Source organism: Clupea harengus, chromosome 21 (assembly GCF_900700415.2).
Source record: "Clupea harengus chromosome 21, Ch_v2.0.2, whole genome shotgun sequence".
Classification (NCBI taxonomy): domain Eukaryota; kingdom Metazoa; phylum Chordata; class Actinopteri; order Clupeiformes; family Clupeidae; genus Clupea; species Clupea harengus.
This window is the reverse complement of record NC_045172.1, coordinates 5,162,174-5,175,423: the sequence shown is the minus strand read 5'-3', so window position 1 is coordinate 5,175,423 and position 13,250 is coordinate 5,162,174.

The window sequence follows — 13,250 nt, the reverse complement described above, 5'->3', positions numbered from 1 at the left end:
AAACTCAGATTGCACAGGACTCTTCTCCAATCTGTTCCTCTGTAAAAACCCACAGAACACGCCTCAAAGTGAGCACTCACACTTCAGCATCTGTGGGTTCTTCTCTATGGAGGTCTACACACAATGGTATATCTGACTGACTTCATGCCACAATACTGACGCCCTGCTGTTAGAATTATGTTTGTGGAGGGATGGCACCCATCATCTACCACATTCTACATTATGTATGAGGTGGGATTTTCAGTGCACCCAAGGCACTGGCTACTGTATACTACCCATACAGAATCCATCATGGTGTGATTATTGTACCGCTAAATGGCATCTCTCTGACAAGTTCAGTTAAGAAGAATGATCAATAAGCCTTCATTTTAATTTTCTTTAAAGACTATGTGTGTGTGTGTGTGTGTGTGTGTCTCAAGTCCAATCAACCACCAAATGTTGATGGTCTCTTTTTTTCTCTTTTCAAGGTAAACACACACACACAGACACACACAGACACACACACACAAAATGTACATGGGTATTTCAGCCAATGTTTCCACTTACAAAACACCACATGTGCCATTCATCTTGTCCCTGCACTGAGGACCAGATCGATCTGAGCAGGCTTTGGGTTTAGCACTCACAGCAGGCAGTCCTCCTAATACCTAAAGCGCACCAGGAGGAGCAGTGTGTTTTGTTGTCCTTGTGGAAGCATAATTGCCACTGTTCTCATCTCCATTCATCATCAGGAACAGCAGCCCGGTGTGCGTGTGTGTTTGTGTGTGTGTATGTGTGATTGTGTGTCTGTGTGTGACTGAGTGTGGGAGATATGCAGATGATAAACTAACCAACTGCCGAGAAAATTTTCTTAACTAGGTGCGGTGTGGAATGCAGTTCACTGAGCATCAGCGACCCACACACACACACACACACACATATACACACACCTCCCACGAGGGTCGTACATCACGCTCGGAGAGGGGAGCAGACTCAGGCAGAGTGTGTGAGTGTGCGGCCTGCTGAGGATTGGGATGTTTTCTGCTCAAACGCTCCCCCCCCCGAAGCCATCTCCAACCACAATTAAACACATCAGAGTGAATGTGTGTGTGTGTGTGTGAGAGAGAGAGAGTCGGAGGAGAGAGAGCGAGAGAGTGTGTGTGTGAGAGAGAAAGAGAGAAGAGTGTGTGTGTGTGAGAGAGAGAAAGAGAGAGAGAGAGGAGAGTGCGTGTGTGTGAGAGAGAGACAGAGAGTGAGTGTGTGTGTGTGTGTGTGTGTGTGTGTGTGTGAGAGTGAGTGTGTGTCGGTGAGAGAGAGAGTAAGTGAGAGAGAGTAAGTGAGTGAGTGAGTGATTTTGTGTACAAATGCTCCCCAGGTGCTGCTCCCTGAAGCCACTTCCAACAAAAATGACAGTCAGAATCAGCCAGGAGCATGTATATGTGTGTGTGTGTGTGTGTGTGTGTGAAGCAGGAGGAAGCACTGGGGCTCTCAGAATATCTATGTTCAACCTGCTACGTTGTGCCAAAAAACTCGACAGGTTAGATATGCGCAAACAAAACAAACCCAGGGTAGAGACCTAGACGTTCAGTACAAACAGGGTAGAGACCTAGACGTCCAGTTCAGTTCAGTGCACAGAGTGAAAAAAAAATCCTTTTCCATACCCTGTCATGAAATCATCTTACTAATGCGTCACAGTTCACTAAAAAAAAAAAAAAACTAGTTAGCAAACAGTTGCTGGAACCATACATCGTCTTCATCCACCAGTGCATCCTCAGTAGGGTCAATGATTTGACATCGTCTTCGTCCACGAGTGCATCCTCAGTAGGGTCAATGATTTGACATCGTCTTCGTCCACGAGCGCATCCTCAGTAGGGTCAATCATTTGTACATTCCTTTCTTGCATTGAAGCATCCAGGTCTTCAGTTCGGGCGTCTGCGTTCTGACAGTGTTGTTTGCATCAAATTAGAAGTTGTGAAGTTGAAATGTAGCATCCGCTATGATATCCTGGTAACCGCACAGCCTTTTAAACGCTTTCCGTTTGTCTCAAACTGCAGGAAAATGGTGCATTTAGCTGCCAGAATTAAGATCACCCCTCCCCCTACAGGCCTGACTTTACCCCGTGTTCTGAAGCTCGTTCGGCTCCGCTGGAGTGAGGCAGTGATTGTGAGCACAAATGCTCCACATGTGCTGCTCCCTGAAGCTATCTCCAACCATTAATTTCAGAATCAGTCAGGAGCATGTGTTTGTGTGTGTATGTTTGAGAGAGAGAGAGAGAGAGTGTGTGAGTGTGTGCGAGTGTGTGTGTATGTGTAGTGTATGTTTGTGTGCGAGAGAGTATGTGTGTGTGTGTGTGTGTGTGTGTTGTTTATGGGTTTGAAGGATGGAGAGGTTGTTGAGGGGGCGTGTGTTGAGGGGGTCTATGGTAAATGATTGGTTGTTGGGCAAAATGATCCCTATAAAACAACAAAATAGAAAAGTACTTTAGGATTCCCTCAGGCCATGTTTGTTTTGTTTTTTTGCCCGTCTCCTTCTTCTCCTTCTGCATATCGCTGGGGGAACTAAGATAGGGAGAGGGAGTGGTCGGGTGGCTAAGCGTTGCTCCATATGGTGCGATGCAGAGAGGACAGGACAGGACTCAATCCTGCTTTCCATTTCTCTATTTCACATTCAAATTCATTTCACTGCCTGCAATGCAGACACATTTCCATGCGAACGAGTCATGAGGGCACTCCAGGTTAAAGTGGGAGACACACACCTTGTCATCCACGGGCATATTAAGATAAGCCAGGAATGGCAAACGCTGGATGGCAAACTCTTCTGTCCTCGCAAAGCCAAAAGAGCCGGGTTCAAACTGTTCAGCTAGGCTCCTCAAAAAAATATCAATTACTGATCAGAGAGCAAATTGAATTACTAGATGAATACCACCGGGGCCACGGAAGCCATTTACAAGCAGCGAAATGAAACCCTATGGATCCTGCACACTGCTCATCGCTAGCATGGAATTTAAAGTAGAATCAATTTATTTGCACAAATAAAGAGCACACTGTTCAATCCAAATGCGTTTCCCGCCTCCCTCGCTCGGCGGATCACTATCTGATGCTCTGAATTTGAAGTGTGTTGAATGGGGATAAATTAGAAGCATGGGGACTGTTTTGGCAGCTATAAGGGTGAGAGAGAGACAAACGCACACACACACTCACACACACACAACATACAGCAACCTCTGCTGAATAATTCATGGCTGGATCAGTTCTCTGTTTTTTAGCATGAGCTAATGCTTGTGTGTAGCCTCAGGGTACCTCGTGGTGACCAGTTCTGGGAATGAGCTAGCGCCTGGCGGGCCACAGGAGCAGTGTTCTGTCAAAAACAATTCTGATTTTAATGGATCATTCTGGAATTTTCCGGCGGCCATGATGGAATGTGACAATCAAAGTCATCTCTGCCAGTCACTGATGCTGTGAACTACTGCTGGTGTTTGCACAAAGGAGGGGGAACGAGAATCATTGACTTCCTGTGGCACCTTATTTCACACACTCCAGGAAAAGATTGCAGTTATAGACACAGAACATAGAGACTAGACGGATCTCTCTGTTCCTCCCTCTAAGTCACAGAGTTACATAAGGCTTAAAAATGTATCTGGCATGCCGATTTTGTTCTTTTTCGAGAATAGGGCTTTACTTTTTTTTTAATGGAATTACTTATTCTGTCTTATTTTCTCTCTGCTACACACACAGTGGTGGTTGATGCCAACAGGGCAGACGCCCTCTCTCTCTAGACCTCTCTACAGAGACCCTGCTGTCGCTCACAAACCCACACTGCAGCACATGGCCAGGGGAGAGTGACAGCCCATCTGTACGAGCCAGGTGCTGCTGCTGGCTCTCGGCTAGTTAATGTGCTTCTGGAAGCCAGTGGTGAGGGATGGGTGGCAAAGTAAAGATGCGTGGCAGGGTCTCAGCCATTGCAAAGAGAGAAAGAGAGAAAAAGTAAGTAAGAGCTGGCAAAGAAGGAGAGAGCGAGTGACAGTCGGAAATAATTAAAGACGTTTCTTTCTCGTTCTATATAATGACTGATGACTGTCATCCTCTATCACACTTTCCTTCTCCACAAAGGTGTTGTTTGCTACTTTAAATAGTAAGTTAGACACACACACTATCTATGAGGTTTTTATTCCCCCTACTAAAAACAAGTGAAACTTTGAAACTTCATCCAGGCTCACAGTTTTTTCTCTCTCTACCGGCGCTCTCCTCCAGAGGGTCCCCAGTCGTGACAGGACAGATTGCTCTACCCCTGCAAACAGCCACTGAGATGTAATTCAGAGCCAGACCCACACAAACACACACACACACACACACACACACACACACACACACACACACACACAACACACACACACACACACACACACACACACACGCAAACACACACTCACACACCTTGGAGCTGTGGAATCCATCTCTCAGCAGTGGCGATGCGTGTGGTGATTTCTGTACAGCCCCGAGCAGAGAAGGAGAAAGCAAGAAAGATGTTCTAAAGCGTTTTGCACGGCACCGTCGGGAGGGAGGGCTGGCGGGGAACGCGGGTGAGCTCCTGCTCTGCTCTACTCCGCTCTGCGTCTCAGGCATCAGAGGCCACCGGTGGTCCCTTCAGGACGACTGATGGCTTAATTAGCGAGCGTTTAAAGCGGGCCACAGATGCCATGCGGGCTCCCTCGTAATTGGGCATCGCTCCCACCAAACCACAAGACCCCCTTCCACCGCCTGACCCCCCCAAAATGGCGCCCAAACCCACCCCATCAATTACCAGGCGTGAGTAGAGAGATGTGGTGATATTTTTTTTTGTCCTCTCCCTCTCTCTCTCTCTCTCATCCCTGCTGCCTCGCTAGAGAAGGCAGCCCTCAGAGTGGTGCAGTAATGAGGCCCGGATGCGGCCGTCTGTGAGAGCCAGGACTTTAATGAAAGCTCCCACGCAGTGCCTTTAATGTCCCTGACAGATGACAGGACTGGTAGGTGGTGGTGGTGGGGATGCTAACAGGCTACGCTAGCAGCACCCACAGCAGGACATGGGGTGTAGGTGGCTCATTTGAGGGTATGAGCATTACATGCATCACGCAAGACTCACCCCGAGTAGCAAACGAAGCTTCAGTATCACAAAGGAGTATCAGGAGCAGGAGCATAAAAGAGAGAGAGAGAGAGAAAGAGAGAGATGACAAGGGACACAGAAATATGGATTGAAAGATTGAAAAAAAGGTATATTTTCTATTTTAAGTGGGCAAATGAGTAGTTGAGATACAGTTCATTGATAAGTCTCTCTCCTTCGCAAGAAAGAAGTGATAAGGCCTCAGTTTGCTCACTTATTGCATCTATTTGTGCTGTCATCGAGCCTGTTGGCTTTCCAGCTTAAAACATCCGGTCTGGCCATCTTCCCTCCAAATGATTGTTATCAGTGTGGTGGAACAGCCTGACAAATCGCATGGCAGATAAGGCCAGTTTACTCTCACTTGCTGCAGCCACCCCTCATTAAACAGTGTTGAGAAACGGAACAAACGCAGAAAAGTTTAAAAGGGCGGCTTTTCCCTCTAACTTTGAAGCGACTTCATATCTAAAAAAAAATAAATAAAAAAAAGAACTCCGAAGGCGTTTGACGTCCTGCTGTTTCTCCGAATTGCATCATGATCATTCATCTCTCTTCAAACTGATTCTGGACATCCCCCTTACCCATGGGACTGCTCAGTATGAAGAGGGAAATTAATCCCCAATTTAAAAAAGTAACTAACACTAATAGCTCCTGGGGCTATTGTAAGTTCCAAATTAAATTTGGACAGGAGTATCATCGTAATTCAGCTTGTCTTTGGTCAAATGTGCTACTGCGAAATATCATACATCACACGTTATAAATAAACCAAAGTCTTGTAAATCTTCCTCACTGCACACGATGATAACCTTTGGATTAGCTACATCCAACTGCCAAGGAGTTATGGCCAAGTGACAAACCCTGATATAATGTTTTTCGAAAAATAACCGACAGATCGAGAAGAGGGCAAATGAGTGAGCGAAACATTGAAACAAGGAAAGGAGTATGCGTTACTGAATTATAATTTTGCCTCCCAGCTGTATTTATTTTACCAGAAGCACACAGACAGGAGACCCGGGCATTTGTATTGAAGATTATATTGAGGTAAAAGAAAAGAAAGGGGAATCAAAATTGAATTTGTCATCAACTGACAAATCCCTCATGGATGAAAGCAGACAAGTTGTGCGCCACTGAAACGGTGGCACATGAGGATTCTACACCCACACACTTCTCTTCCTTTAAAAATAAATACATGAAATACAGCCGTGCTTCCCTGTCAATTTATTTTTGCTGCTTTCAAATGTCAGATGAAAAGCTTCTAAAATGTACACGAGGCACTGCGCAGCTATTCTAAAAAGTGATGAAATATCAAGTCTGCTGCAGTTCTCAAACTGAGAGGTCTACCTTTGTTCCAGATGCTGTGTAACAGGGACAAATCCTGCAATTAGTGTTGAAATGCTTACCGTTATGACTTGTGACTGTAAAGCAAGCAACGACACAATTTGCAACCACAGCTCACCTCATTGATATGTTCCCACATACCCATAATCCCACTGGGTTACCTATGTTCATTTCGCTGAAGGAGTCAACGCTGTTTTTTCCTTGATTGGCAGCAGCAACAACACGCAGGTGATCTAGATGTAGTTACAACATAATAATGAGTGAATGCGTATGTATCAACTCTTTGAGGACCCATCCACTCCTTCTAAATGTAATTCTGACTAGCTTCGTATTAAGTCCGCGGCACTTTTGCATACTGATGAAGCGGAGGCGGATGGAGGAACCCAGGTGAGATTACACGCACCACTACACCCATCTGAGGTATCCGGATCGTAGCCTAGCACAATTAAAATTAAACAGTGGACTGGGCGCTCCGTCTCTGACACACACCCCTCGCAGCAAGAGCGTGCAGGAGAGAGAGAGAGAGAGAGAGACAGAGAGAGAGAGCGCACCGAGACGCCGTTCATCAAAGACAAGAGAGGAGGAAAGAAATTCTAGTCACATTGGTAAACGAGGCGGCGTGGCAAAAGGGAAATGTAATTGCGAGGCCAGGACATGTTCAGCTTGACAGCGTCCCATGCTGTGTTGCACTGTGCAATTGGGTTTTTAAACGTGTGTTATAATTTTCTGGAAAGCTGTACGTTTTGGTTGGCTGACACGCTAGGCATGCTGCTGTCACTCCTAGCATATTCGTATCTTAATTTTGGAATGCTGTTACAGCCTCCTGAAGTGTGTACATATTCCTACACACACACACACACACACACACACACACACAGAACAGTGTCCAAGGAAAGCGCTCACCATACTGTAGGATACACACCCACAGAGGAGAAGCAGGTGACCCAAATGCTGTGGGTCTCTTCCATCCTTCATACCCCTCATGTCAAACACTTCCCTTGTGTTCAAGGAAGACAAAATGCTTAATTGTATTGTTTTCATTTGGTTAGACCACAAATCCATTTTAAGTATATTTTTTGTCAATGTCAATACACTTTGTATACCCTCCTACAGTTGTACAAATAGGACAAACAAAAAAAAAACCATTCATTGACATGTACTGTACAAAAACAGAAATGATGAAGCTTGTGAAAGAGAAACCTTGATGGATGGAGAGTGCCTCACATCTACAGCTTGCCCACAGCTCGCACTGTGCCTGCGGGGTAAAAGCAAGAACAAAACTGCACGGCCAGGGCCCCCTGATGGCGTCAATAGCCCACCAACTTCCAACCTCCCAGCCTGTCTGCTCCATCCTACCACTCGCCTACTAGGTGTGCCCCCAGGGTCCACATCAAACACAACCAGTCCAAGCTGTGGCTGCACTGCAAACCTGCTGCCCACGTTCCAATCGCTCTCATCCCTCTCCCTCTCTCTTAGACCAGACTCCTAACTATCTCTCTCTCCCTCTCTTAGACCAGACTCCTAGCTCTCTCTCCCTCACTTAGATCAGACGCCTAGCTCTCTCTCCCTCACTTAAACCAGACTCCTAACTATCTCTCCCTCACTTAGACCAGACTCCCATCTTTCTCTCAGACCAGACTCTCTCTCTCTCTCTCAGATCAGACTTCCATCTCTCTCTCTCTCTCTCTCTCTCAGACCAGACTCCCATCTCTCTCTCCCTCAGACCAGACTCCCATCTCTCTCTCTCTCAGACCAGACTCCCATCTCTCTCTCTCTCAGACCAGACTCCCATCTCTCTTTCTCTCAGACCAGACTCCCATCTCTCTCTCTCTCAGACCAGACTCCCCTCTCTCTCTCTCTCTCAGACCAGACTCCCCTCTCTCTCTCTCTCAGACCAGACTCCCTTCTCTCTCTCTCTCTTTCTGAGGTGGGTTCATGCCATAAGGTTCATAACGTACAGGAATGACTCATTGTTGTGTCACCCTGGCAGCCATTTTGTTCCAGGTTCACTGGTCTCCAGGTAACAGACTAGTGCGTAATGGAGCTCTACTCTCACTGTAAACCACTCCATGTCTGAGAGGGCCACATGGGCTCTTGTCTTGAAAGCACCGCACTCAAAATGCTCCTTCAACATCTGACAAGGAAATTAAAACCGTAAATGCCATCTCTGTCTCTCTCTCTCACGACACACATTTGCACACACTCCTTTCTTAGGAAAGTAGAGGAGACATTTAGGGGTAGAAGAGCACAGGAAAGTACGTGGCTGAGGAGAGGCAGCGGGAGTTTCTAATGGACAAAAGGACTCCTGTGTCTTTATGTGTGTGAGTGGGTGGGTGGGTGGAGGAAGGAAGTGAGCTCAAGACGTCTGGATGCATTAGTGAAGCTGGTCACAGTCATACTCGCTCAGATCCACCCACCTGCACTTCCTGTCGCAGAGGGTTCGGTTGATGTGATCAAAACACCAAGACCACAAAAATCATCTAATGCACAACTGACTTCTGATTGGTGCTATTCTGACTTAGAGCACGAACGTAAAACAGCACCCAGTAAAAGTCAATAAAAATGGCTAATGTGTATGGTTAATATATTGGTTAATATTACCAACCCTGTGTTTTTTTGACATGGTACTTCAGAATGTAACTCTAGAATATCTAAATCGGTCTAGGAATCATTTATTATTTAGTTGACATTAATACACCCCTTACACGAGTTGGTTATACTCAACGATCCTGCAGTTGCTCACTCACGTCACATATCTCTGATCCTATATCGAGCAGTCAGGTAGTTAGCCTGGCATGGCTGGAGCAGTGAGCATCTGGCACTGACCACCCCTCAGGCTATTTGAATGGAGGTCTTGCCTTTGCAGTCTGCTGCCCCATCACAGTCAGCAGGCAGGGGTGGGGGGCTGGCAGGGGGTTGTTTCCCCAGCCAGAGTGCCTCGTGCTGGATCTGCTGTCGGTCGGAGGGGCTGCCCAGGCTGCTCCCTGGAGCCTCCTGAAGGGCACAGATAAGAGGCGCCTCAGCTCAGCGAGGTCGTGAACCTGATGATAAATCCACCATGTCTGCGGTGTGTCGAGCCCATTTGCTTCCCTCATTCTCTCACCTTCACACAAACCCCTCTTCCCCACACACACACACACACACACACCTCGAGGAAAATGATGTACCGCTGATGCACTCCTGAGAGATTCTCATCCCTTGTGATTCTGACTCACATGACAGACTGGGGCAAATGACAAACAGTGACACTGAACAAGTAAACACTAGGAGACACACTGGCAGACTGCCAGCAGAAAACCTTCAGAAACATGTTCATTTCTGGGTTCTTGTGAGAATGTAACTACACAATCAATTACAGTGTAGTTCAGTGCAACATATGGTGTAATAGTATACTGACACTTTACTTCCACTAGCTATGGGGACATTTCTATCAGGTTGCAAAGTAATGATTCATTAATGGTGTATAATTGCCGTTTAGGTAATGACTGAAATCTTGGCTTATTAGGAATCTTACCACTTTCATACTAGAATACTGACATTGATGACTGTTGCATTCTTCTCCAGAACACTCCGCTGCCACATCACTAGTGTAATGCTATAGCGGACTCAACTGTTAATCTGCTGCACCATAGAAAACAAGAGAAAACCTTGGGCTAGTCTTGCTCATCAGTGGGATCCCTGCCGTACGCTCAGTTGTCAAGGGCTCTAAAACAAAAATGTTAGCAAACCGTCCACATCCCAAAGACATGGCATTCCTACCAAGCCTCGGCGATCCATTTCTCTACACCGTGCTATGCCGCCTCAGGTCTATTTTTAGGTGGGGAAGTGGGGGTGGGGGTTCGGTATTAATCCGGCATTCATGAGGGCAATCATCACCTACACTAAAGGTCTGAGTGATCCAATTACCCGGCCCTGAGGAGGGGAATTATGCACGGGGCCAGGCCCGGGCTGGATTAAACCGGGGCCCTTCAGTAATGAAGAGGTCAGATGGGCGGATAGATGAGAGTCTTATTCAAGAGGCCACTCAAGTGCCTCCATCTGGGGGGAGATTTCCCGAGGGGTGAGGTAGGGGTGAGACAGGAAATGAAAAAGCTCCTTCTGAACTTTTTTTCCCCCCAGTCCAACTCGACTATGACCAAGACGTTGAAATGCCAGAGATAACACGTACACAAACACTGGTTTCTCGGCCTGACCTCCAGATAAGCCCAAATGTCTTAAAGACTGCGGTTCTCATACTGTACTCATTTGTACCAATGTCTTCAGCCTGGCCAATGAAAACTGAAAGTTATCTTTTGAAATTTCAACAACAAACTTTACCAGACGCCCACATAAGCCTACAGTTGTCTTGTAATCTCCACTGCAGTAGCCTACATTCTAATCTTCCCATCTCTTTCCTTCTGAGTTTAGCATTGAGACCCCCAACACTGGTTTAGTATTGTGCAATAAAGTGGGTGATTTAATCTTTGGTTTCTGAGCTAATCATTATTGCTGTTCCCCACCTGCTATTGTTTGTGGTCTTAGCATTGCAATCACCCTTAGCCTACTGAGTTATTATACATTTAATCATATGACATTCTTACGACATAACCACAACATAGCAACGCGCACCCTGAACCAAAATCATCTCTTTCAATTTAGGAAGGCTAGCACTCGTGAGAAAGGAGCTGCTCTGACTAATGCCTTTAGTCCCCAGGAAAACGCATACAGTATAAGCTACGAAGGGTTATCTGAAGGCTTTGTAAGAATAATATTAATAACTACACTACTACTACTACTACTACTATACTACTAGTAGTTATTATCCATCTATCTATGGGGGGCCTTCAAGCACTGTAGAACAGTTTGGGGGGCCCCAGGTCCCAAAAGTGTGAGAACCCTGCCTTAAGACATAGCCTACCATATGGATGCATGGGCTGCATTCATCATGTCATCTGCACCTTTTTCTGCTGGTCCACCCTATAATGACGCTGATGCTGATGAAGTGCCAGAGATGACGCACACAGACACACGCGGACACACACGCGCGCGCGGAGACACACGCGGACACACACACGCGGACACACACACACACACACACACACACACACACACACACACACACACACACACACACACACACACACACACACACACCGGTCTCTCTGTCTGGCCTCTGAGGAGCCCGAATCCCTCAGGACATACAATACCTGCAGGGAGATTTGTGGAGATCACGCTTCCAGATGAAAACATAGGCTGCATGCAGTACGTTATTTTAACAGAGGGATGCTTTGTCTTTGAGACTGGAGGGAACATCGATAGTGGTAACGTGAGAGTGATCACTTGTCAACTAACATGGGAGCATATAAAAGATTTCAATTGATTCAAAAGTGCTTAATCGTCAATGTCAATTTATCTCTAAACCAAGGAGAGATGGCAGTTTTTCTCTGGGATGTTCATGAGTGTTCGTTCACTGATTCTGCTACTGTACTGTGGCTTTAAAACCACATTTCAGATGTTACTTATAACAAGTTCAAACAGCACTAACTTCACATAAAAACACTATAAATAGACATGCAGCATTGGCAATGTGATAATGTATGCTATTTCTCAAGGGGACGCGGACGGACACACACACACACACACACACACACACACACACACACACAGCAGGTGTGTCTTGAACACTAACCACACATGGCACTGCTGGGCTGTTTATGGAGAGAGGAGAAAAAAAACAAATGGAGTTTTCACACTGGAGATGAAAGTATACACTTGTCTATTTATGTAAAAAGCACAAAGGGTACAATGCAAGGGCGGTTCAGGTGCTTATTGCTCAAGGAGGTTCGTCGTCGCACAGGAAGACGAGAAATGAGTCACGCTTTACGCAACGTCTCCGAGACTCAACACAGGGTCAGTTTGAGACGAGAGGAATCGGGGGGGGGGGGGGGGGGGGGGGGGGGGGGAACAACCAAAATAAAAGTTTACAAGGTCAGAAGTGTCTCCAGCAGCATCAGGCTCAAAGGAAGAGAAGAGTGAAAAGAGAAAAAATAATCAATCTAAGCTGTACAAACCTTGCAAACAGATGGACAAAGTACACATTCAAAAGAGGTAATACAGATAAATAAACACAAGCTTGGAAAAAATGTCTTCGGATTTGTGTCTTAGTAGTGAGAATCTTCCATTTGTTCTCAGAACTTTCCTTAATAGAAACAACTGCTGCAATGATAAAATAGTTAACATCCCACAATCAAGTATCAAACACTGAATGTCCTCATTTTTTTTTCAAAAGTCACGAGTATAAAAGGGAGGCTGCAGCCTGTCTTTAATCAGGGGAGTGTATTTAAACACTGTCAAGGCCGCGTGTCGGAGGTTTAGAGTCCGTCACATCGCTTTCCATTGGACTAAGAGTTAAGGGTCTTTGGCTGGAAAGGTGGACAAACGCACAGACTACCATTTCACCTCAAATAGACTAATGATGATGCAAAACTACCATTTTGTGACTACTGTTCCTAATAAAGGCATTTAGGTAAGGTGTGATCAGGCCAACTCTACATTATTACCTCTGATTGAAAGCACATCTAAAGGCAAGATCGAGTTCACTTTCCATGTTTAAACCCTGACTTCATGTTCAAATAAAATGTTAAAAAAAAAAAAAACAAACAAACAAAAACAAATTGATAGTGAGAATATCTCTCCCAATGTCAAAATGTGACTTCATCGCGATATTACTAACATCTATTTTTATCCATAACCCATCATGAAACAACCAATCAATCTTAATCAAATTAATGATCAATGTCAAATCTTCACCAAAGTGCAGT